This window comes from Lissotriton vulgaris, unplaced genomic scaffold, assembly GCF_964263255.1.
Source record: "Lissotriton vulgaris unplaced genomic scaffold, aLisVul1.2 SCAFFOLD_1771, whole genome shotgun sequence".
In the NCBI taxonomy this organism is placed as follows: domain Eukaryota; kingdom Metazoa; phylum Chordata; class Amphibia; order Caudata; family Salamandridae; genus Lissotriton; species Lissotriton vulgaris.
In genome coordinates, this window is record NW_028247714.1 from 53093 (window position 1) to 79638 (window position 26546).

Below are 26546 nucleotides of genomic sequence, written 5' to 3' on the forward strand. Positions count from 1 at the left end.
TCCAAGCTGGCGAACCCGGTTCTAGTCTCGGCAGGGACGCTCAACATCCTGTGATTCTGGCCAAATCACTTATTCTCCCCGTGGTCCTGTAACGCAACTGGTGCACATGTAAAGCGCTCTTTGTTCCCTTACTTGCCATTACGCACAGGAACGACATGATCTGACAAATGTAAATTGACAACAATCAAACACTGTGTTAAAGCACCAGTGCCAGCACCATGAGACGTTTTCTCAGGTCCACAACCTTCTCACTGCCCCATATTTTAGAAAGTGGATCATCAGATCAGTTGTGCTCTGTCCAGGGGTTACAGTGATGTTTTCTTACCACACACTGACCACCAGTGTTTAGTTTGATTTAAGTGTTTCCTGTATGTGTAAAGAACGGAGCAGATCTATAGGTATAAGTGCATGCTGTTCCCTTCCTGCCCTGGTGGCATTAATGCCCACTGGACACTTGGCACATTTGACATATGTGCGATACTACTGTTTCTATTCTACCTACACCCCTACAATAGGTAAAGCTCATTCATATCATCTCTCAAGAACACCCTCAGCCCCGTGGCCGCACGTGGCAGCATGCCAGCGCCTCGTGGTGGTTGCATTTTGAATTGTCGTGTGTGCCACGGTATCCACTCAACCCCTTTACAGCGCACACTAATGACGCATTGAAGGTTTTTGCTGCAACATGTCCTCTCCTTGTGCATTCGTCTCACCTGTCTGGCATGAGATGCTCTAAACATCTTCTGAAGATTTTAAACACCTGCTTTTATGGTAATTAATTACAGAGGATTAATGCACATCTGTCGCCACAGCTGCCCCTATGTTGTTGCTGCTAATAAATAGTTTGGCTGTGCTAATTTCACAAGATATTAAAAAGTCATACTTTTTATTATTTTCATTGTGGCGGTTTCATATGGGACTCCAATAGCACTATATGTTGTTTAAATGGAGCCCTTTATGACGTGCGTCAACAGCCTTTCGCCATCTCAGGGACTATCCACAGAATCATTTCATGAGACAATATCTCCACCAGAGCACATCAACCCACAACAAGTAAAACGGGCTGTGTTTTAAAAAATATAAACACACATGAAAATAAACAAGGACATGAAAATGACGAACAAGCATGGAAATAAACTCTTTAAATCCATTAAACGAAAATGTGACTCATACATATTCGTTGCAACTATCCTAAACACCCGACTGCATTTCCCTATTTGCTTATTTGACACCCCCAGCTCTGAAATTCCTCCACCTACCGTTGAAAGGAAAGCGGCGCTTTGTTTACAAACAAAAGCCGCGCCCACTGGAGCAGAAGAGTGGATGTCGTTCAATGTACAGTCTGGCACGAGCAGAGTTTGATGTCAGCAGCAGTGCTGACTTCAACGAAGGAGAGGCATGTGTGTACCGAAGAGAGGTGGAAGGAGGAGAAAGGAAATAAACATAAAAAAAGGAAACATTTCAAACGGCAGAGAACAAACGCAGAAATTCACCTTGGAAAAGTTCTCTCTGCTTCTTTCTGCACCACTGGCACAAATCCACAGCTATATAAAGACAGTTCCAGGCCACCTTCAGGCCGCAGGGAGTTTATACCCAAAGCTGGACAAGCAAACACAGCTGAGGAAATGAAGTTCGAGAAAGTTAGTTGTTCATTAAACGTTTTCCATGGCTCTACTCCAATAAAAGTGATGTAAGAAAGTTGTTTTTCATTGCAGGAGCTGCTTTGGGCATTAGGACAGGATGAGCTGTTATCTGAATGAGGATCTTTGTCACCTGATGTGGTTTATTTGTCTGATGTCACATGTGTCTCAAGGTCATCCCAGTGCTTAATTTGAGCCGGTGGTTGCTGGTGGTCAGCACTGGCACTTTATTGTCAACGCTGGCTCTTGTGATAGTAGTGCTATTTGTCTTATATTTTTAGGAGAACAACAGCTGTTGTTTGATAATTAAATATACATTAAGCTCTCTAACACCTGCCACCTAAACACATAAGAATATCTTGAGGGGGCATGTAGTATACATTTAAATGTATTTTTAAAGTCTGAATTGTCACATGTGTTTGAGAGTGTTGGCTAGCAGTGATAGTATTGTCATTGGCAGTGCTGGCGGGGGCACTGGGGGTGCAAGCTTCAGCGGCCTCCTCACAGGGGCCCTGGCACTTCTTTTTACAATGTATGCACTGGTTATTGCACAGCTCTAGTGGTCTCCAACCCCTGTGTTGCCACTGAAAGGAATCAGGCATTGCTCACTGCTTCTATAACACTAGCCCAGTGTGACATTGTGGAAGAGGCATCCTTTCAATTGGACAAAAACGTTAGGCCCTACTAGCTGTAAGTGATAAACATTGGCAGAAATGAAGCATGGTTCAGTAGGACCTTTGACTTTACATCTGTCCCCTGTGCCTCTGGAAAAGAGGGAAGAAACTCACTTTGGTATAAGCCTCCCACTCCCTCACCATTGGGTCAAAGACAAGTCTGCCCAATCCCATACAACCAGTTCCTTATCAAATGGAGCCATGGAAGGCACCTTCTTAACTACTGTCTCCCATATCTCAGTGTTATGCCTGGACAGATATTGAACAGATCTTGCCCCTAGGCATTAATACCCAGGCCAATGTATCGTACTCGAGCATCTCCCAGAAAAGTCCCTTCTCCCAATTGTCAGGCTTTACAGAGCATCGAGCAGCACTCCAAAAGTGTGTGTCAACTTAGTAGTATTGCATATCTGGAAGGGCCAAACCTCCATCCTCCATGTCTTTCTTGAGGATTGGCATGGCCTCCCTGCTCTGCTGCCCAGCCAAGATCAGCGATATCAACAGACCATTATGCTGACGAATAAATCATGAGAAATCGAGATCATTTTGGCAATCGCTGCTCTACCCATCACTGATGGGGCTAACTTATTCCAGAGGTCAATCAAAACTGCCAGACCCCTAGTACCTTTCTACATTCTGAAGAAGTGAGAGCCCTCTGTGTGTGTGAACATAATGCCTAGATATTGAAAACTCTCAAATTCCCAAAGGATCCCCAGGATTGTTAGCTGCCCAGGAGGGCTTCCCACCAACCACTGCAGAGAGAACAGCAGCATCTTCTGAACATTAACCTTCAAGCCAGAGACAGAGCCAAAGACAGTCAATAGTCTCATCAGGTGTGGCACTGCTTCTCCAGGAGAATGAAGATACATGAGTGTATTATCCGCATAGACCAAACAAATATGGTTAGAGACACCCACCGGAGTGCCCCTGGGCTCCAGCTCCCTGCTCAATGAGATTGCAGGGTTCCATTTCAACAGTGAATAGGAGCGGATAGAGGGGAAAAAACTGCTGTGTACTCCTCCCCACTGCCCATGCTCCGAGAGGGCCCCACCAACTTTGATGCATACTACAGGATCAGTGCAAAGTAGCTGCAACCAACCACAAAACACGGGTCCAAATCCCATCTCCTGTAACACTGACATTAGGTAGTTCCATTCCACTGAGTCAAAGGCTTTTACAATAAGTATAGAAACAAGGGCCATGTTCTAGTAATCCCCCCAGTTTTATGTAAAATGTGGGGGAGCAAAGAAAGATTAAAGGTGATACTATGGGCTGGAATATACTCACGCTGGTCTTCATGCACCAGCTGATGAGCTACTCCCCCAGCCTGTTATCCAGCATTTTACAAAAGAATCTTAACATCTGACTTGAGCATAATGAGTGGCCTATAAAAGTGAGTGTCCAGAGGTTCCACACCTTGCTTCAGCATGAGACATATAATACCTACACACATAGTGGGTGGAAGAATCTATGCTTTCTGGGCTTCAAGTAGCACCTCAATCAGCTTTCCTGGAGCTCCAAGGGAAGCCATCCCCACCGGGGGCCTAAGATTTATTGAGTTCACCCATAGCCACATCAAACTCCTTCAGAGTGAACAGTTCATCTAGCTTACAGAATCAGGTGTCAGGCACTGCAACCCGACGATTTGAGAAACTAATCTTCCACACCCAGACCTTCCACTGCACCTGCGCAATACACAGCTCAAAAGTGCACCTCAAGGTTGTGCAGGATATCCTGCTTACTCATCACCAAATACCCATCCAATGAGCAAAGATTCAGAAGGCGAGGTGTTCCAATTCACACCTCAGTGTCCAAACTAGAAGCTTGCCTTACTATTCCCTTCCCTATGCACTTGTTGGCAGAAGGCCTTAAGAGTGCAACTATTGAGGGAATCTCAGAGTTTCCGGATGGCCTGCTGAGTTCTCATCACCTCAGCGCGATTCCAGGCAGATACTGCCTTTGACCTTTGACCATCGCTAAACTGTGCTCCTGCACATGGATATCTGCCTCCAGTTGCTTCTGAATGCCACAGGTGATCCCTATACATACACCCTTCATAACTGCCTTGAAAGCCTCCCACTCTGTAACCCTGGCGTCAGTGGTTCTCCAATTCAGCAACAGATACTCTGTGAGCTTAGTCGCCAGTGAGTCCCTACAAACTGCATAAGTCAGCAGCTCAGTAGGCATACACCAAATCCGAGCAGGGCGAGGATCATCGCCACAGTGCAAGTGAAGCAACACTGGCGCATGACCCCTGGTCTAGGCAGCTATAGATATTGTGAGTCAAGGAATGGCAAGTGAAGTAAAGACCCTCCAAGTACAATACATGCAAGCCATCCAGGAATAACAGGTTCAGCAGGACCGAGGCACTGGAGTTGGCCATCAGTGGCTTTGTCGCCTGTATTGGTGGGCGCTGGTCCGGGGAAGAGGAAAAAGACTATCATCCTGAACAGTTTACCATTGCAGAGCACATAGAGTTCCTAATAAGCCTTCCCAGCTGGGAGCCCCATTGGGACGCTGCTAGTTGCGGTGCAATCACTTTTAAAATCACATTCTGCTTAATTACCTTGCACATCGTGTTGCTACTAGAGCATTCTTAACTTTGGTTGTTGTTTTAAAAAAAATACTTGCGCTTTGTACATCACCTAACTGGTTTCCCTGGCCCCGGTCCAATGCCGCAAGTGCCGTTTGCTCAGAGGGCTCTTCGGGTACATAATTTTACTTCTGGTGAGGTTAGCGCTCTAGACTTGCGCACCCACCAGTATTTAGAAGGACTCTATGCACACGCGCAGCAGGGACGCTGCTAGTTGCGGTGCGATCGCTTTTAAAATCACATTCTGCTGAATTACCTTTCGCATCGTGTTGCTACTAGAGCATGCTTAACTTTGGTTGTTGTTTTAAAAAAAATACTTGCGCTTTGTACATTACCTACCTGGTTTCCCTGGCTCCGGTCTGTCGCAGCAAGTGCCGTTTGCTCGGAAGGCTCTCCAGGAACATAATTTCACTCTCGGTGAGATTAGCCCTCTAGACTCGCGCACCCACCAGTATTTAGAAGGACTCTATGCACACGCGCAGCGGACGCAGCAGGGACGCTGCTAGTTGTGGAGCGATCGCTTGTAAAATCACATTCTTCTGAATTACCTTGCAAATTGTGTTGCTACTAGAGCATGCTTAACTTTGGTTGTTGTTTTTAAAAAAATACCACACCTACCTGGTTTCTCTGGCCCCGGTCCAACGTCGCAAGTGCTGTTTGCTCCGAGGGCTCATTGGGAACATAATTTCACTTCCTGTGAGGTTAGAGCTCTAGACTCGCGCACCCGCCAGTATTTAGAAGGACTCTATGCACACGCGCAGCGGACACAGCAGTGACGCTGCTAGCTGTGGTGCCATCGCTTGTAAAATCACATTCTGCTGAATTACCTTGCACATCGTGTTGCTACTAAAGCATTCTTAACTTTGGATGTTGTTTTAAAAAAAAATACTTGCGCTTTGTACATCACCTACCTGGTTTCCCTAGCCCCGGTCCAACGCAGCAAGTGCCGTTTGCTCGGAGGGCTCTTCGGGAACATATTTTCACTTCCGGTGAGGTTAGCGCTCCTGACTCACGCCCCAACCAGTATTTAGGAAGACTCAATGTCCCCCACAGCGTACGCAGCAGGTACGCTGCTATTTGCAGTGCGAATCACTTTTAAAATCACATTCTGCCGAATTACCTTGCACATCGTGTTGATACTTGAGCATTCTTAACTTTGGTTGTTGTTTAAAAAAAAATACCTGCGCTTTGTACATCACCTACCTGGTTTCCCTGGCCCCGGTCAATTGCGGCAAGTGCCATTTGCTCGGAGGGCTCTTCGGGAACATAATTTCACTTCCGGTGAAGTTAGCGCTCTAGATTCGTGCCGAAGACTCGCCAAAGGCAAGTCCGTCTGCGCCCATCTGCGCCAGAGCGGGCCCTCGGCCCAGAACCTCTGCTCCTTTTTCCCCCACTCCCCTTCAATACTCACGGGACATACTCCTCCAAATCAGGAAAGCCCTAACTTCACCATGTAAATACTCCATCGCCTTGGAGGAAAGGCAACCAAAATGCTCCCACTGCCCATATGAATTATCTCCAAGGGAAGGAAACCAATTGATGGGTGGGATTCAGCTTAACATGGCACTGCTCAATTGCAGATCCATTCCAAAGCACACCAAAGAAAACGCCATTTTACTACAAGAGACCTCACCTGATTTGTTATTCCTTACGGAAACATGGTTGGCACCTAGCTCCGACCGAGATGTTGTCCAAGCACTTTTCCCGGGTCGATAGAGCAGGTAGCAAAGAGGGAGGGATCGCTATTATCTACAAAGACCATCTAGTTTGCCGTATTTTGGGTAGCCCCCTCTCAGACTATGAAAATGCCCATTTATCCATCACGCTCACCCCCTCGATCACGTTTTCCGGTATTCTACTCTATCGCCCCCCAGGAGCACTGGGACAATTCTGCATTTTGCTGCTTGAATCAGTGGTAAACTTATCCAGTACCTCATCTAATTTGAACCTTTTGGGAGACTTTAACCTGCATTTCGATAACCCCTAGGACATAATAGCCAATGATCTTGCCCATGGCCTTCCAGCATATGAGATGCTTCTAAAGGTTCATCAAGCCACCCACACTGGAGAGCATCTCCTGGACCCGATTTTTTCAAATATTGCAGAACTAAAAGGAAAGGAGCCCGTTCCCTTCCCCTGGTCGGATCATTTCCTAATCCCTTTCGCATGGCAGTCATCTTCCCCACACCTGACTGTGCTAACTTCTCGCCAATGGCCTAAGCTAAGTATAGAGGAATGGATCCAGGAACTGCAATCTACCATACCTCTACGTCACCCTGATTCCGTAATAACTAGTGGCGAGTTCCACTCTTGGATGGAGAATTCACTGGACACAGTACTACCCAGAAGACCCACAATAGAAAAAGCTGGCTCAAATAAGTCACCATGGTTTACACCCGACCTCCGCAAACTAAAACAGCTGTGCAAAAGATTAAAAAGAATATGGAGGAAAAATTTCTCAACCGATAAACAATCTGATTATGGGGCATCTATCATCTCTTATAAGGCCACACTTAAATCAGCACAGGCATCCTACTACGAAGAAAAAATATCATCCTCCTCCAATGCACCCAAAGAAATCTTCAGGATCGTTAATAAACTTATGAAAGTCCCAGATCCCCCACTGGCTCCCGATACTTTGGGCCTCAGTTGTGAGGAGCTAGTGGATTTCTTCTCCACTAAAATTCAGCTCATACTTAACCTCCTTCCACCGGTTAATAATTGACACTTTTCCACAGAGCTTGGAGTAGAACCCCTGAATAATGCCCCTAAGATGTAATCCTTTGCTCCACTCACTGAGGAACTCCTCCTTCCTTTCCTTAATATGATCAAGAGTGGCTCCCCGCTGGATCCAGCCCCATTTAACATTCTAAAGTCCTCCATGCCTGTTATAATCCCTCCCATTGTCAATCTAGTAAGCATCTCTCCAGAATCTGGTTCAGTCCCCCGGGACTGTAAAGATTGCTATGGTGAAAGTGCTATTGAAAAAAACCCATATCGATCCCGGGGAGCTGGCCAATTACTGCCCCATTTCCCTTATCCCTGGTATTAGCAAGGTTGCGGAAAGATATGTGAACCGCCAACTCTCTGCACATCTTGAAAACTGCAAAATACTCCATTGCTCCCAGACGGGCTTCCGCCCGGGCCAAGGTACGGAGACTGCACTAATGGCGGTGGTGGAGTCCAGAAAGATCTTGGACATCGGAGGCTCCTTTGCCATCATCCTCCCAGACCTTAGTGAAGCCTTCGATACGGTGAACCAACATACCCTGGCACATCGGCTAAAAAAAAATGGGAGTAACAGGCAGGGTCCTTTTCTGTCTGGAATCATTCCTTGAAGGAAGATACTTCCAGGTGTTTGAAGGTAGCACCCATTCACGACCACTACCTATGCAGTGTGGGGTTCCTCAGGGCGCCTCCCTGAGCCCCACACTCTTTAACGTGTATATGTTCCCATTGGCTGAGATAGCTGCACCTTTTGGAATTCAGCTCATCAGCTATGCGGACGATACACAGCTTGTTGTGGCACTGAACCAGGCAGAGCAGGCTCCCACAAACCTGAGCTCCTATCTTAAAGAAGTCGCCAACTGGATGAGTTTGTACCACCTTAAACACAATGGCGACAAGACGGAGCTCATGCTGCTGGGTAACCAAGCTATCTTCAATCCACTTACCCTGTGTCCGTCGTGTATGGGACCTCCCCAAATCCCAAAAAAAGAAATAAAGAGCCTGGGGTTCTGGCTTGACGACAAACTCACTTTTAGAGCCCAAGCCAGAAAAACAGCTGCCATTTGTTTCGGCCTGTTGAGGTCAACACGTAAAGTACTGCCCCTCCTAGCTGATAGCTCAAAGAAAATCCTAATCCAAGCGCTCATTTTATCGAGGTTGGATTATGGAAATGCCCTTTATCTAGGAGCCCCCACCTCAGTCATCCACAAACTGCAGGTAGTCCAGAACTCAGCAGCAAGACTCCTTACAGGCACAAACAATCGTTCCTCAGCCAAACTGGCCCTAAAAACTCTCCACTGGCTCCCGATGCAAGAGCGAATTTGCTTTAAAGCTCTGTGCATCGCACACAAAAATTTGCAAGGCAAAGGTCCTCCTATTCTTAACAACATTATCAAACCCTATAAAGCAACCAGGAGTCTTCGTTCTAATGCTCTACATCTGGCCGAGGTACCCTGAATTAGGAAGTGACGCACAGGAGGGTGCCTTTTCTCCTACAATGCATCCAGGCTCTGGATCTCCATGCCTCTTCCCATCCATCAGGAAACCAACCATCTCTTGTTCCGCAGACAACTGAAAACATGGCTCTTCCCATAAAAACGTCATGTGCTGTGCTGGGATGCCTCTGGGTAGCCATGCGCTATATAAGAACCTATTCTATTCTAATGTATTTTTCATGATTTTCTCATTAAAGACAAGGTACTAAAGAAGGCAAGGATGATGTGGAAAATTTCACCAGCAACAAGAGACTCATTTTCAATTTAACTTGACTAGCCTTTCATTACAGCCAAAAGAATAAATGAAAATGAGTAACTGTCAGACTGAAATGAAAACAGTGGGATGTTCTTCTAAGGTGGCTCAGACTAGTTTGAAAGTAGAATAGCATGGAGGCTTCAAAATTGTTGAGGAGCCCGAAGAAGCCGATAAAATGCATCAAGGTACTCCATAACGACAATTGAGCCTAGGTCAATGTGTGTCTAAGGAATTACCCCACCCCAATATTCTGTTTTGTTTTTTCTCGAAAACCAGGAGCAGCAGCTTTGCCATCTTCAGGACCGCAAAGCAGCATTCCAACAAAGCACCAAAATTAGTACAAGGACCTTACTGGTTGGGGGAGGAACAAAGAGAGGGAGGGATAGAAGGTGAACCAGATTATGAACAGAGAAAAATGCCTACCAGCAGTAGGTTTTACTTACAACTATTACTTGCTTATACAACAATGGCATGTTCTCTTAGAATCTGAGTCAGCATAACCACCCACATCTAGCATGTCTCCAGGAAACTAAATAGGCATATTAAGATCACAATATATCCTATGAACAGGTTGCCAAGACAAATTATGTTACCTTGGTTAAAGTGGCAATGATCCTAATATTTGATGTCTCCCTAAATGATATTCAGAATATGTCAGACACCATTGGCCGCTGGACTATGGTTATAATCAAGCTGGGGAGTGAAATGCTGTGTATCTGTTCCATATATGGCCCCAATAGTGATATTTAAAACTGATGAACTAAATAATATATACCTACTACTACTAGAAGTTACATGATAGCAGGAGACCGTAAGTGTACAAGCTCTCGGCATCTCAATACTACCAATACTAAGTTACACTGAAGAATGAGCTAAGTATGAAACACCATTTCCTATCTATGTCAAATCCCATATGTGGCTGACCTTTAGAGATGGAAACACCCTCTGGAAAAACATACTCGTTCTACCATATAATGCATCAGCACTTCCCTGTCTTCACTAGAAACATCAAAGGTACAATATCAAGCTATCTAGTGGCTGATCATGTTATTATCAGTTTAGGTATCACATTATCACTGTACAAACAAAATGCATACAGATTCATGGACATTTTAATGAGCTGTGTTAGAAGACACAGCATATGTCCAACAGCTAGGATTATACACAAGGATATTTCTTTTTTTTATTTTTATTTCTTGCTAAAAAAAGTTACGCAACTCCACATACCATTATGTGGGACAATTTGGAGTGAGCTCTGTGGGATTTACCATCAAATTGAATTGTTGGGAGTTTAGAACGTAATGTTTATTAATAAACTCTTCTAGCTGCGAGTGTAGATTTCCTAAAGACCAGCTGTAATTTCAAATACAATAATCACATCTAGCACACATGAAAACTTGGATGAAAATATTATATAGTACATACCCATTAAGATCACTGTGCCAAATTTACAAATGTAATTCACACTTTTGTGTAATTTACACTTCATGTAGTAACTTGCCTGCTTTTTGATATTGATATACTACAAGTATAATTTTACTACTAGTACTTATACTAGTAGTACAATTACACTTGTAAAATTGCTAGCAGTAAAATTGCCCTCATAGTTGTTAATCCCAAAACAGTAGTAAAGTTATGAAAAGCTTACACTTTTGTGTAAGTTTACACTTGCTGTATTAGCTTTACTATTGTTTTGCTATTCACAAACTATGGACTCGATACACAAAGGCAAACTTAGGCATTTAGTCTAAACTTAGGCCAAACGTCCATGTTGACGAATTTGGTAATTCACAAAGGACATTTAGGAATACTATATTTATGTCTGCACTCAATCATTTTTTTCAAATGGGGGGAAGTTAGAGAGGAACAAAATATGTCTATGAAACATTGATTCAATGTTTTTTCCACTAATAATTAAGCCAATTATGTCTTGCTCACTTTGCACTGGATTCAAGCTAGCATGGCTGATGAGCGTTGTTCCCCCGAAACCGGTCCCAGGATGCTTGTTTCTGTTCCAGGGAAGACATGGCTTGGCAGTTCAGTCTGGACTGTTCCCATGAGGCACAGGGTGAAGACTGATTTGCATATTGCTGGGTCAGAACTGGTGTGACATAGTGAACCAAAGAACGACGATGGAATCAACCCAGATCTGTGATTGGAGATGAGTGTCTGAAAAGTTTCAGCACTTCATCCATCTTTGTGTTTCCTTAATATTTTATGAAGCACATTTCTTTACTTTGAATTCCTACCATTTAAACAGATGACTGCATTGTTTTGTTATAAATATGTCATTGTGTTTACAGACCACTTGGTAGCGTTTGTAAGTGCTACCCTTTGACACGGTGGAAAATGTACATAATTAGTTGTACGTAATTTATTTGAACATACAAGAGAATACTCTTCAGAAGGCATCATGCTCCCAGTGGCTGGTAGACGCTCTGTCATATTTACAACTGAAAAATACAGCCACCTTTTTGAGTGGAAGAAACTTAAATTGCAGAAAAATGTTCCATATTATGAAAAACATTTTTGCAAAACATTCTTCTGCCCTTTAAATTTCACCCAGTTAAATAAAATGGTTGCATGTTTGTGTTATGCATTTAACAGTGGCACTTGTGGCGAAAGGTATGTCCGGTGCGCAAGTACACATGACACAAACTTTTATTCACCTATACACAATATGACATTGATACACAAACATGAACATACATCCCCAAAGAACACGCTCTCACTGACACTCATGGCAGCCCTGTCAGTGTGCCCCTAGTCAAAGTACTTAGTTTAAACCATAGTCATTATCTCTATCGACACAATATATTTTTGACTACTTAAAAAACCAGATATCAGGTCATCTATGTAGTCTTAAATGTATGTCTCAGTTTTATAAGGGAGACATACATAAAGGTTTCACAGAAATTGCTAATTATTTTACATTCCCCACTCAAAATGTTTCAAATGTTTGCAACTTTGATCCTGCCTGATAGATAGGAATCTAGCACTGCATGCTAATGTATTACCACTGTGTATTATTAATGTTACCTAAAGTGGTATCTATCACAAATTTCTGTTAAGAATTTGCAACTTTATTAAATGACAGTTTAGAGCATTGGGCAGAAAGGTGGTATGACTGGACCTACACAAGCATTAATGTCGAACAATATATAGCCCCTCTTAGACAATTGCTCACTGTTACCACCAGAGCTGGATTAACCATTAAGCAAAATAAGCATGTGCTTATGGCATCAAGGGAAAGGGGCCACCACAGAAATTTTCAAAGTGCCGAATTTTCCAAAGACCATTTGGGTAAAACTGCAAATCGTGCAACTGAGCCTATAAATAAAGTAGAAGTATATAAATATAAACATTATTTTCCATCTTATCATACGTTTTGTTTTATTTCGAAAAATACAATTTTATTTTACTGTTTAATATTGTTTATATTTTGATATAGTTAAGGGAGGAGAGAAGACCCAACTTGTTCCGGGGAACAGGGTGCTAGAGACAAATAAAGCCAGAAAAAGTGTCCCTGGAAAGTCCAATATACTCTTATTTACATCACTCTCTCATTCTTTTAATTTCATTCTTAATACGGAGTTTCACAGTAAGCTCCAAGTATACTTGACACACTAAAATGTAACGTTCACAGTGTTTATTTTATTTAAAAAGAAAATGATTTTTTCAAATCTGTCTAATTTTAAAATTTCAGAAATATTCCTGAAAACATATACATTAAAAATACATTGTAAAATACAGTACATAACATCAGGACAGGTTGTCCACAATATTTCATCAGAAGCAAACAGTTTTAAATGGAAAACATTCTCAATTACATCATACTAAATCAACAATATCACAATTACTCCTAAAACCCCTTCATTAAGTAGTTCTAATGTTGTTCCTACCAAATTAATCAGATCCAATAGCCCTTTATCTTTTTTTGTGGAACCTACAATATCAAACTTTGTGTTTTTCCGAGGCTTCCTAGGCTTTACTTGGATTCTATAATGAAGTTAATGCGTCAACGCGTTTCGGTGTTTGAAGCCAATGGATGTGGAAACACCTTCTTCAGGACAAAAATTCTTTTGGGGTCACTGTTTACAGTGTATTGGAATCCTTCTGTATATGTGGAAAGATAAGAATCAGTATTGGTTTATGGCATATTGCCCTCACATTGCTTTTCATCATATGAGAGTTACCAACCATTATCATTACGCTATATATCCACATTCATAATCTGTGATATACGTATCTATGGCCCATGGTAGCATCTTTGCTTTTCGCTCTATTATGGGACATGCTACCATTTTGCCATGTACTGTGTTCTATTTGGAATACTAGATGTCACTATGGGTTGTCAGCCCTTACAGCTTCTGCTGCGGTACCCCTATTAACGATTGGTAACAATTCTTTAAGTGTCTCTATTACACACCCCCTAATACTGTCTCTCATAGAAGGTATATGGTTAGATACTCCATCCTGTTTATGTTTGCTCAAGACTACAGATTTAAATACATGATGACAGCTGTACATGATATAGCCCGCTGATCAGATCTTTCAACACAACAACATATTTCATATGTGTGAGGGAGAGACATATTATTCTAACATTCATTAGGTCTCTTATTGTAGCTACGTTACATGTCATTCTAACAGTCCATACATCTCCTATCGTAACTACGTTACATTTTAGTGGTCAGCCAGTCTTAAAAATGTCTATCCATTCATGTCATTCGTATTTGCATTCGCACACTGTGGTACATCCAGGTACTAACCTTTTCAATTTTGGGAGGATTTCTTTAAAGTAAATGGACGTCTTATTCACATAGAGTCTGGATGATTTTCCATGAATTAACTTAAAAAACCTGGTGAGTGGAAGGTATAATATTTAATATTTAATCTTTGTGAATTATGGCTCACTGTTTAGAGGAGGCAGACCCTGAAGCAGATGTCAGACCCAGGACCAGGGTTCAATTCCCGACGCGGCAGGGTCTTGAGCCCAAATGTCCACGGACTCGATAATTCTCGCTTCGGTGCCTACTTGAATCACGCGTTCACACTCTGCAACTCTGGGCATTAGCTTGCTTAATCTCCACTACGGCCCCCCCGCGGCGGGATGCCTGGCTTTCACCTTGGGGATGCCCAGTACGGGTTATCTCACAGGGAAAAAGCCAGGACGGGTTTCCAAAGCAAGCGCCGAGATGCCTCACGGTGATTCGAGCTCTATATAAGAAGACATAACAAAACATAACATAACATTTGTCTATTAGTCCATCCACTCGTTACAGTCACTTTCACCTAAATTTCCACGTATTACCTTGAATATAGGTGTCCTTTCGGGAACTGCGCTCCACTTTTTGCTTTTGCTTTTATGTCCACTTAAAGAGTCTATCGCCGGTTGATTCTGCTGCCCCGTACTGCAATCTATATGAGAATATGACATACGATGTCTCCATAAGACGATTTTCCTATTATCCTTCCCTCCTCTCTCATATATCTACTATCTATTTGACCTTATCGATCTACCTGGCCATGCTGGGCTGCTATCTCCCCGTGGGTTGACACACGCTGCTGACTGCAAGATTAGGGTGACCTTCATTTTTTATGTGAAGGTCACTTTTTATGTCCAAAAATGGTTCAGAACTGGATATGTTCTATAAATAAATGCATACGATTAGTGTGAAAGTTTAACTTACGTCTCTGTTCAGAAAACTCCCTGCCATTCTATAACTATTACTTGGACCCCCCGGTTATGGTTCCTACCCTAGTCTGCCAAGCCATGTCTTTCCTGGACCGGAATCAAGCATCCTAGGACCGGTTTCTGGCTATCAGCCGTCTTCAGCCAGGATAGCTTGACTCCAGTGGTGTGGAGAGCATGGGACTCACGTCTGAGCATACCCATCCCACTGGGGGTGACAAATGCAAAAACAACAATTGATGGACAGAATGCAGAACCGCAATTGCCGCCTCTCTCGCGTGATTAGACCACGCCCACTTATTTAGGCCACGCCCCCTTCGCCAAGCGTATTTAAGCGCTGAGAACCAGCGCTCGCTTGAACCACTTCCCCTCCTGAGGCACAGCCGGGAGCCACGCTACTCTATTTGCTTTTAAAATTGATTACTTGTGTGATTTGTGTGATTTTAAAACACTGTTTACCTTGTGTGCAACGAAGGATTCATCTTGGCCACTCCCAGACCCCCCAAACAGCCGACTCAGCGCTGCAGCGGGCGGGCGAGACCAGCCTTGATTGCAATTGCCGCCTCTCTTGCGTGATTAGGCCACGCCCACTTATTTAGGCCACGCCCCCTTCCAACCCCCCACTCACTTGTATATAGGATGTGTCCATACCGGAAGCGCAGCGGACGAGCGCAGCGGGCGCGCCGACTGCGCGCCTAAGGCAAGCCCGTCTGCGCCCGTCCGCGGCCGGACTGGGCCCGGGCCATGTCACTCTGCCCAAATTACTACTACCCTCACTCCCAGGGACCTGATTGCTCTACACTCTGTGAGGCTACTGGACACCACCAGCTCTATATGCCTGCAACAACTAGGTATTTATCAACCCCGGAGTACCTTTCCTGAGCTACAGTCCCTCCCGTCCCTTCTCACTTCTGAACCCTCAGCTCTTCCTGCTCCTCCTAAACCCCCACTCGCTCAGGTACCCGCTAATATGGAATTAGCGGTTATCTACCTTAATACTCGTTCACTTGTCAGACACCAAGTGGACATCTTCCACCTCCTAGACTCGGACCGACCCGATATTCTTCTCCTAACCGAGACTTGGCTGACTGAGGACTCCTCCCCCGACATTCTAGCAGCCATCCCTCCAGGATATTATATACTCCATGCTAATAGGCCTGCCGGCAAACTAGGAGGCGGCGTAGCCGCCATTATCAATCTCTCCCTCAGGTTCACTTCCCTCTCCCTCCTTAACATCCCTCAGGTGGACTGTCTGGGAATTAGACTCGAATCTTCTGTCTCCCCTCTTACCTGTGTTCTGGTTTACCGTCCCCCACAATCTATGCCCAATTTTTATTCGAACTTTGGTGACCTGCTCTCCCAGCTCACCATCAACAATTCTAAACTCCTAGTCCTGGGAGACTTCAATTACTGGCCGTCAGACACCCATGAAAGCCCCCAATCCCTGGCTTTCACCGATCTTCTAACTGGGCTTAATGGTATCCAACACATTCATTCACCCACTCTCTTCAAGGGCCACACCCTTGACCAGGTGTGGACCTATAACATTGAAATCAAGTCGCTCACGATTTCACCTTGCCTCTGGTCCGACCACCATTTAATCTCTTTTCTCCTCCTGGTTCCTCCCCCGCCCCCTCGCAGCTGAGGCCCTTGCCTCCAAGCTCGCAACTGGAACAAAGCAGACCTTGACTTATTCCTCACCTCTTTATCATCCTCGGTCCCGGCCGCTCTTGGCCCCATTGACTCCTAAGAAGCTGCACTAGTCGACTGGCTAGAACATGCCAGCGACAAGGTTGCCCCTCTTAAACTAATAAGATCCAAGCGCCCCCACGACGCACATCGATGGTTTTCTGATAGCCTTAAAACCTTAAAACTAGGTCTCCGCCAGGCCGAGCGCCACTGGCGCAGAAACTACGACCCCGTAAAGAAATTACCCTTTCTAAAATTATTGGGAGAGTACAAACTAGCCATTTCCGCTGCAAAAACTGCCTACTTTTCCACCAAAATCCTTAACTCTGCGCAGAAATCTAAAGATATCTTTGCAATCGTAGACGAGCTCTCACACCCGGATAGGGTAACTCTCAAACCTCTTCCGTCTCAAGCACTCTGCGACTCCCTCAACTGTTTCTTTATAGAAAAAATTATTAAAATCAAAAATAGCATCTCCTCCACTCCCCCGGCTACACCATTAACTGAGGTTGCACCCTCTGTCAACCCTCATTCTTTGACTCAGTTCCCCCCGATATCAGAAGAAGTCTTCATCAGTCTGCTTAATAAAGTCTCCTCTGGCTCCCCCACAGACTGCTGCCCCCCCGCGATTCTCCGGGCTGCCTTTTCAGCCTGCCCCACCCCTCCACTGGCCCTCCTGAACAACTCCCTTCTGCTCGGTGAGGTTCCCAGTCAGTTTAAGAATGCGGAAGTAGTACCCATCTTGAAGAAACCCAGCGCTGACCCTACGATCATGGCCAACTTCCGTCCCATTTCCCTCCTTCCCTACCTTAGTAAGGTACTTGAGTCATATGTCACCAGCATCCTCAGTTCCTTTGTTGAGGACTCCAACTTCCTGGACCCCCAACAGGCTGGGTTTAGACCAGCCCATTCAACTGAGGCGGTCATTCTCTCTGCTATGGAGGAACTCCGCAGAGGTGCGGACTCTAACGCCAGCCAAGCCTTAATCCTCCTGGACTTGTCGGCAGCCTTTGACACGGTCGACCACTCCATCTTGGTCGACCGTGTCAAGGAGGCTGGTATTGGAGGGACGGCCCTTGATTGGGTTCGTTCCTTTTTGACGAACCGCCACCAATCTGTTCGAATTTCCCAATTCTCGGCGGACAGGATGAAACTCACCTGCGGAGTCCCGCAGGGGTCGTCTTTGTCTCCACTCCTTTTTAATTTATTCCTTTCCCCCCTGATCCGCTTCCTCCGGGGAAGGAATGTCGCTGCATTTAATTATGCAGATGACATTCAGCTCATCTTCAACCTTGACTCGCAGGAAGCGGCCCAGGATTTCCAGTCCACCCTTTGCCATATCAGCGACTGGATGGGCGCTCACCACCTTAAGCTTAACGCCGACAAGACGGAGCTCGTTCTTGTCGGAGGCCCAGCCAATCCATGGAACTCCACCTTCTAGCCCCTCTCCCTTGGCCCCCCTCCTAGTCCCGCTGAAAAAGTAAAAAGCCTAGGGGTCTACATCTCACAAGATCTTTCCATGAATCATCAGATCAGCGCTACAGTATCCTCCTGCTTCCACCAGCTCAGAAAAATCCGGAAAATAGCTCACTTCCTGACCACTGAAGCTCTCACCCTGGCGCTGTTGGCGCTAGTCATCTCTCGGATCGACTACGCCAACGCCCTATACGCAGGCATTCCACAATATCAAATAAAGAGACTTCAGTTAATCCAGAATCAGGCCGCCCGTCTTATTCATCGTCAGCCAAAACATCACCGCGTCCGTCCCCTCCTCAAAGCCCTTCATTGGCTTCCTGTGTCGGAGCGCTGCAAGTTCAAACTTGGCTGCCTAACCCATAAATCCCTGGCCGGTATCGGCCTCACTTTCATCTCCTCTCTTCTTCATCCGTACGCCCCCCCCAGACACCTCCGCTCCTCCCATCACGCCCTCCTCCAGACACCTAGGTACAGGCGTAAAAAGCACGGAGGTCTTAGATTCTCCTTCTTGGCCCCCTCACTCTGGAACTCCCTACCTTTAGACCTCAGACTCTCCTCTTCCTATCCCCACTTTCGCTCTCTCCTAAAAACTCACCTTTTCCGCGGTGTCTATACATAAAGTTCTTCTTTCTCCCCTCTTTGCCTCCTCCTGGGTTGGTGATCAGCGCCAAGAAACCGTCCGGTGAACGCAGCGCTATACAAATCCTTTTTACATTACATTACATTACATTACAATGTCATACATTCACCCCAGTACAGAGATCTGGACCTAAATCCATCGTTTTTTTGCACTCCACACCATCCCAGTTCAGACTTGGCCATATGCAAATCAGCCTTGACCCTGTTCCTCATGGGAACAGTCCAGCCTGAACTGCCAAGCCATGTCTTTCCTGGACCGAAATCAAGCGTCCTAGGACCGGTTTCTGGCTATCAGCCGTCTTCAGCCAGGATAGCTTGACTCTAGTGGTGTGGAGAGCATGGGACTCACGTCTGAGCATACCCATCCCACTCGGGGTGACAAATGCAAAAACAACAATTGATGGACAGAATGCAGAACAATGTCATACATTCACCCCAGTACAGAGATCTGGGCCTAAATCCATCATTTCGATGCACTCCACACCACCCCAGTTCAGACATGGCCATATGCAAATCAGCCTTGACCCTATGCCTCATGGGAACAGTCCAGCCCGAACTGCCAAGCCATGTCTTTCCTGGACCGGAATCAAGCATCCTAGGACCGGTGTCTGGCTATCAGCTGTCTTCAGCCAGGATAGCTTGACTCCAGTGGTGTGGAGAGCATGGAACTCACGTCTGAGCATACCCATCCCACTTGGGGTGACAAATGCAAAAACAACAATTGATGGACAGAATGCAGAACAATGTCAAACAATCACCCCAGTACAGAGATCTGGGCCTAAATCCATCGTTTTTTGCACTCCACACCACCCCAGTTCAGACATGGCCATATGCAAATCAGCCTTGACCCTGTGCCTCATGGGAACAGTCCTGCCCGAACTGCCAAGCCATGTCTTTCCTGGACCGGAGTCAAGCATCCTAGGACCGGTTTCTGGATATCAGTTGTCTTCAGCCAGGATAGCTTGACTCCAGTGGTGTGGAGAGCTTGGGACTCACGTCTGAGCATACCAGTCCCACTCGGGGTGACAAATGCAAAAACAACAATTGATGGACTGAATGCAGAACAATGTCATACATTCACCCCAGTACAGAGATCTGGGCCTAAATCCATTGTTTCTTTGCATTCCACACCACCCCAATTCAGACATGGCCATATGCAAATCAGCCTTGACCGTGTGCCTCTTGGGAACAGTCCAGCCCGAACTGCCAAGCCATGCCTTTCCTGGACCAGAATCAAGCATCCTAGGACCGGTTTATGGCTATCAGCCATCTTCAGCCAGGATAGCTTGACTCCAGTGGTGTGGAGAGCATGGGACTCACTTCTGAGCGTACCCATCCCACTCCTGGTGACAAATGCAAAAATAACAATTGATGGACAGAATGCAGAACAATGTCATACATTCACCCCAGTACAGAGATCTGGGCCTAAATCCATCGTTTTTTTGCACTCCACACCACCCCAGTTCAGACATGGCCATAGGCAAATCAGCCTTGACCCTGTGCCTCATGGGAACAGTCCAGCCCGAACTGTCAAGCCATGTCTTTCCTGGTCCGGAATCAAGCATCCTTGGACCGGTTTCTGGCTATCAGCCGTCTTCAGCCAGGATAGCTTGACTCCAGTGGTTTGGAGAGCATGGGACTCACATCTTGAGCATACCCATCCCACTCGGGTGACAAATGCAAAAACAACAAATGATGGACAGAATGCATAACAATGTCATACATTCACCCCAGTACAGAGATCTGGGCCTAAATCCATCGTTTTTTTGCACTCCACACCACCCCAGTTCAGACATGGCCATATGCAAATCAGACTTGACCCTGTGCCTCGTGGGAACAGTCCAGCCCGAACTGCCAAGCTATGTCTTTCCTGGACCGGAATCAAGCATCCTAGGACCGGTTTCTAGCTATCAGCCGTCTTCAGCCAGGATAGCTTGACTCCAGTGGTGTGAAGAGCATGGGACTCATGTCTGAGCATACCCATCCCACTCAGGGTGACAAATGCAAAAACAACAATTGATGGACAGAATGCAGAACAATGTCATACATTCACCCCAGTACAGAGATCTGGGCCTAAATCCATCGTTTTTTTGCACTCCACACCACCCCAGTTCAGACATGGCCATATGCAAATCAGCCTTGACCCTGTGCCTCATGGGAACAGTCTAGCCCGAACTGCCAAGCCATGTCTTTCCTGGACCAGAATCAAACATCCTAGGACCGGTTTCTGGCTATCAGCCATCTTCAGCCAGGATAGCTTAACTCCAGTGGTGTGGAGAGCATGGGACTCACGTCTGAGCATACCCATCCCACTCCTGGTGACAAATGCAAAACAACAATTGATGGACAGAATGCAGAACAATGTCATACATTCACCCCTGTACAGAGATCTCGGCCTAAATCCATCGTTTTTTTGCACTCCATACCACCTCAGTTCAGACATGGCCATATGCAAATCAGCCTTGACCCTGTGCCTCATGGGAACAGTCCAGCCCAAACTGCCAAGCCATTTCTTTCCTGGTCCGGAATCAAGCATCCTAGGACCGGTTTCTGGCTATCAGCCGTCTTCAGCCAGGATAGCTTGACTCCAGTGGTGTGGAGAGCATGGGACTCACGTCTTGAGCATACCCATCCCACTCAGGGTGACAAATGCAAAAACAACAAATGATGGACAGAATGCATAACAATGTCATACATTCACGCCAGTACAGAGATCTGGGCCTAAATCCATCGTTTATTTGCACTCCACACCACCCCAGTTCAGACATGGCCATATGCAAATCATCCTTGACCCTGTGCCTCATGGGAACAGTCCAGCACGAACTGCCAAGCCATGTCTTTCCCGGACCGGAATAAAGCATTCTAGGACCGGTTTCTGGCTATCAGCCGTCTTCAGCCAGGATAGCTTGACTCCAGTGGCGTGGAGAGCATGGGACTCACGTCTGAGCATACCCATCCCACTCGGGGTGACAAATGCAAAAACAATTGATGGACAGAATGCAGAACAATGTCATACATTCACCCCAGTACAGAGATCTGGACCTAAATCCATAGTTGTTTGCACTCCTCACCACCCCAGTTCAGACATAACCATATGGAAATCAGCCTTGACCCTGTGCCTCATGGGAACAGTCCAGCCCGAACTGCCAAGCCATGTCTTTCCTGGACCGGAATCAAGCATCCTAGGACCAGTTTCTGGCTATCAGCCATCTTCAGCCAGGATAGCTTGACTCCAGTCGTGTGGAGAGCATGGGACTCACGTCTGAGCATACCCATCACACTCGGGGTGGCAAATGCAAAAACAACAATTTGATGGACAGAATGCAGAACAATGTCATACATTCACCCCAGTACAGAGATCTGGGCCTAAATCCATCGTTTCTTTGCACTCCACACCACCTCAGTTCAGACATGGCCATATGCAAATCAGCCTTGACCCTGTGCCTCATGGGAACAGTCCAGCCCCAACTGCCAAGCCATGTCTTTCCTGGACCGAAATCAAACATCCTAGGACCGGTTTCTGGCTATCAGCCGTCTTCAGCCAGGATAGCTTGACTCCAGTGGTGTGGAGAGCATGGGACTCACGTCTGAGCATACCCATCCCACTCCTGGTGACGAATGCAAAAACAACAATTGATGGACAGAATGCAGAACAATGTCATACATTCACCCCAGTACAGAGATCTGGGCCTAAATCCATCGTTGTTTTACACTCCACACCACCCCAGTTCAGACATGGCCATATGCAAATCAGCCTTGACCCTGTACCTCATGGGAACAGTCCAGCCCGAACTGCCAAGCCATGTCTTTCCTGGACCGGAATCAAGCATCCTAGTGGTTCCCCAATATCCTGTGGTCCCTGTTTTATCCACCCTACCGCACAGTATTTCTCAGTGATTGATCTAAAGAATGCGTTCTTTAGTATCCCCATACATCCTGACAGCCGTCATGTCTTCGGATTCCCATTATCTGGCCGAAGCTTCGGATTCTGCTGCGCACCTCAAGGCTATACTGAGAGTCCTAGCATTTATAGCCAGGCTCTGATAACTGTCTTGGACGAATTAGTTCTCCCTTCTGGTAATGTTCTCATACAATATGTTGATGATATTCTGGTGGCATCTGATATGGTGGACGGTTGTAAGGAAGCAACTGTTAAATTGTTGCATCGCCTGGCTGCTCTTGGCAATAAAGTGTCTCTGTCTAAATTTCAGTATTGTCAACAGGAAGTGACCTACCTTGGTCACTTACTGTCGAAAGCGGGGAGACGATTAACTCCTGAACGAATATCTGTTATTGCTAACATGTCTGTGCCTCGTACTCAACGTGATGTTCGTGCTTTTCTGGGCATAACTTTTTACTGTCGCAAATGGATTCCTAATTTTTCTCTTCTGACTAAACCCATGTTGTACTTGGTTTCGAAAGATGTGCATGGACCCTTACCCTGGACGGATGAATGTCAAGATGCTTCTAAATCTTTCAAATCTGCCCTCTGCTCTGCACCTGTTATGAGTACCCCGGACTACCGGAAACCTTTTGTACTTTATGTGCATGAGGTAGACGGTTGTTCTCTTTCAGGATTTTGGAGGAAAACATGTGCATACTTTTCGGCAGTATTGGATAATGTTGCCCGAGCCCTCCCTAGCTGTCTAAGGGCTACTGCTGCTGTGGCAGTGGCTATTCGACATTCGGAAGGGATTATTTTAAATACTGACCTCACAGTGATGGTACCGCACGCTGTGGATATATTATTGAACAGAACTAAAACTCAGCACCTCACGAGTGCGCGATTGACTTTATTTGTACCCCACATTAAAAGATGTGCCACTCTGAACCCAGCCGCGTTACTACCCCTTCCTTCGAGTGATCAAAAGGACGATGTCCATGATTGTATATTTCAGACTGAAGAAGAAACGAAGGGACGAGTAGACCTCACTGATTCCCCTTTATGTGACCCGCAAAGGGAATTGTATGTGGATGGCTCCTGTTTCAAGTTACCAGATGGCACTACAACAGCTGCTTATGCTATAACGACCCTTAGAACAGTAGTAGAAACCGCTCTGGTTTCTCAGCATTGTGCACAAGCAGCTGAACTAATAGCATTACTAAGGGCCTGTGAACTGAGTGAAGGGTTAAGAGTTAATGGCCTAGATGTGTCAAGCCGTTTGCGAATCGCAAAGGTCGAAATTTGCAGAATTTCGGCCTTTGCGAATTGCAAACGGTCTTTTTGCATGTTTTGGTATGTATCAAAAAATTCGCAAATTAAGGAATCGCAAACATTTGCGATTCTTTATTTTGCCATAGCATTTAAGGAATCGCAATTTTGCGATTCCTTAAATGCTATGTATGCATCATTTTTCATTTTCAAATTTTGGTTAAGAAATCGCAAATTACCACCAACTTGTAGTTGATGGTAATTTGCAAATTCTTTTAAAAATGCACAATTTGGCATTTTTTAAGGTGGCATGTGACGCACACACATGCCCATAGGGCATGCATGTGCGCCATATGCACACACATGTACATTTCAGGGGTGCAGCAGGGTGTCCTTGAGACACCCCTGCACCCTTGAAATAATTCTCAATTTGCGATTAGCAAATTGCGAATCGCAAATTGAGATTTATTTCACAATCATTCATATGGGCCTCCTGGCCCATAGGAATGAATGGGAAATTATTCCTTAATTGCGAATTCGCAAATTGCGATTTTGCAAATAAGGAAGATTAAGAAATCGCTAAAAAATAGAGATTTTTTACATACATGCCATTTTGCGATTTCTAAATAGCGATTCCTTAAAAATCGCTATTTAGAAATCGCAAAGGGCTATGTTGATACATCTACCCCAATATCTTCACTGACAGCCAATACGCCTTTGGCGTGGCCCATAGTTTTGGGCGGCTGTGGAGGGAACGGGGATGCCTTACTTCTCACGGCCAAAGAATACAACATGGCCAGTTGATCGAGAGACTGTTATATGCTTTAACCTTACCAGAAAAGGTAGCTATTGTCAAGTGTAGTGCCCATAAGAAAATCACTGATACTACATGTGAGAAGTTGGCCTGGTATATGATGCTCACTAGTTCTAGTGATCACCTTGTACCATGCCAAGCAACCCTTATGATGATTGGTTGTAAGTCAACCTCATAGACCAGCTATCCTAGTGGTAGCGTGGACAAAGCAGTCTTAGGCTAAACTCTGGAAGGCATGTGAAGCAAGCTGTTTTACCATATACAACCCCCTTGAATACCAAATGAAAGGACACCACACAGATATATATTGAAAATATATATATATTTATTAACTACAAATATCCCCTGAACTCTTTATGAGCACAGAAGCACGAGCGTTAAACAAAACACAGTTTATAATACACAAAAGTTGCACAATATGGATGGGCCCTAGGGGCCACCTAAACCATATACTAAGAAAGTGGTATAAGAGATACCACTCGAAAAGGAAATAGGCCTAGGGCCTTGGGAATCGCTGGAGCTGATCGGGACTAGCAGTGACTAAGTCGGGAAAAGCCCGCGGGGACTCGGGTGCAGTGTTTAAAGTGCATGCACTCAACAATGCAATGTCTATGGTGCTTAAAAGTTACACAGTTAGTTAAAAAGGAACCTTCCGAGTGACCTAGAGGAATTAAACTTTAGACGCAGACAATAGAGGTGTGTACCAGTGTGGGAACACCGGCGTTGCTGAGTTACCTCACCCACAGGACGCAGGTGCATAGGGTCGAAGTAGTGTCGGGTTTCGTCACGCTGGTCGATGGTGCTTGGAGCTGAAGATGCTGCAGGTGGCTCGAGGTGAAGAGTTCCGGTGGATCCAAGGGTGGATCTGAAGTTGTGAAGACCTGAAAGCAGAGGGGACAATGTTCAAAGTCACTAGCCAGTGACTACCGTGGAACCAGGATGGAACCAGGCGATGTTGGGTGCAAACAGGCATTGAGGTGTAGCTTCTCTCTGCAGCCACGTGGACACGAAGAGGTCGAGGACATCCAGGAGTCGATCACGAGCTGTCCCACGCAGGTTTCTCGCTGTTGGTGGTGTCGGCAACTTGATTGGAGCAAACAGGCCTTGGCTAATACAAGCCACGCAGGAATCGAAAAAGGCTTGTCACTCGAACCAGCATGGTCAGAGCGGGTGCTCCCTTTTACAGGAGCGAGGGCAAGTCTGGAGCAACCAGACCCGCAGTGTAGTTTGTAGTTTTGGTCACCAAGATGGCCGCTGATCACGTGGCTAGTGGCCAGGATGGCGCATCGAGTGGCACGATGCAAAAGGGCCCCACGCAAATCATGGAGATGCTGGGGGGCTGATCTTCAGTGCAAAGGCTGCTCGTTGGTAGGGGTTCTCAGTCCCCTAAGCACAACGTCGAGGGTGCCTCGGATGCTGCGCTGTCAGCTTTTCGGGGGTCTTCCAAGAGGTCCGGTCCCACATCTCTCGGTGCCTCTACGTGTCCCTTCTTTGTAGGGACTGTGGATCGGGCTGTGAGAAGTCTGAGAGTCTGGGTCTTGTTGGGCTCTGGGCTCGGGCTCCAGTGGGAGGCGGCGGCAAAGCAGATGTGTAGTTGCTGGTTGGTACCTGTGTTCACAGGGTGGCCACTCCTAGGCCCGAAGGGAGATACTCTTCAGTCTTATGTGCAGCAGAATGTCGAAGTCCAGTCGTCTT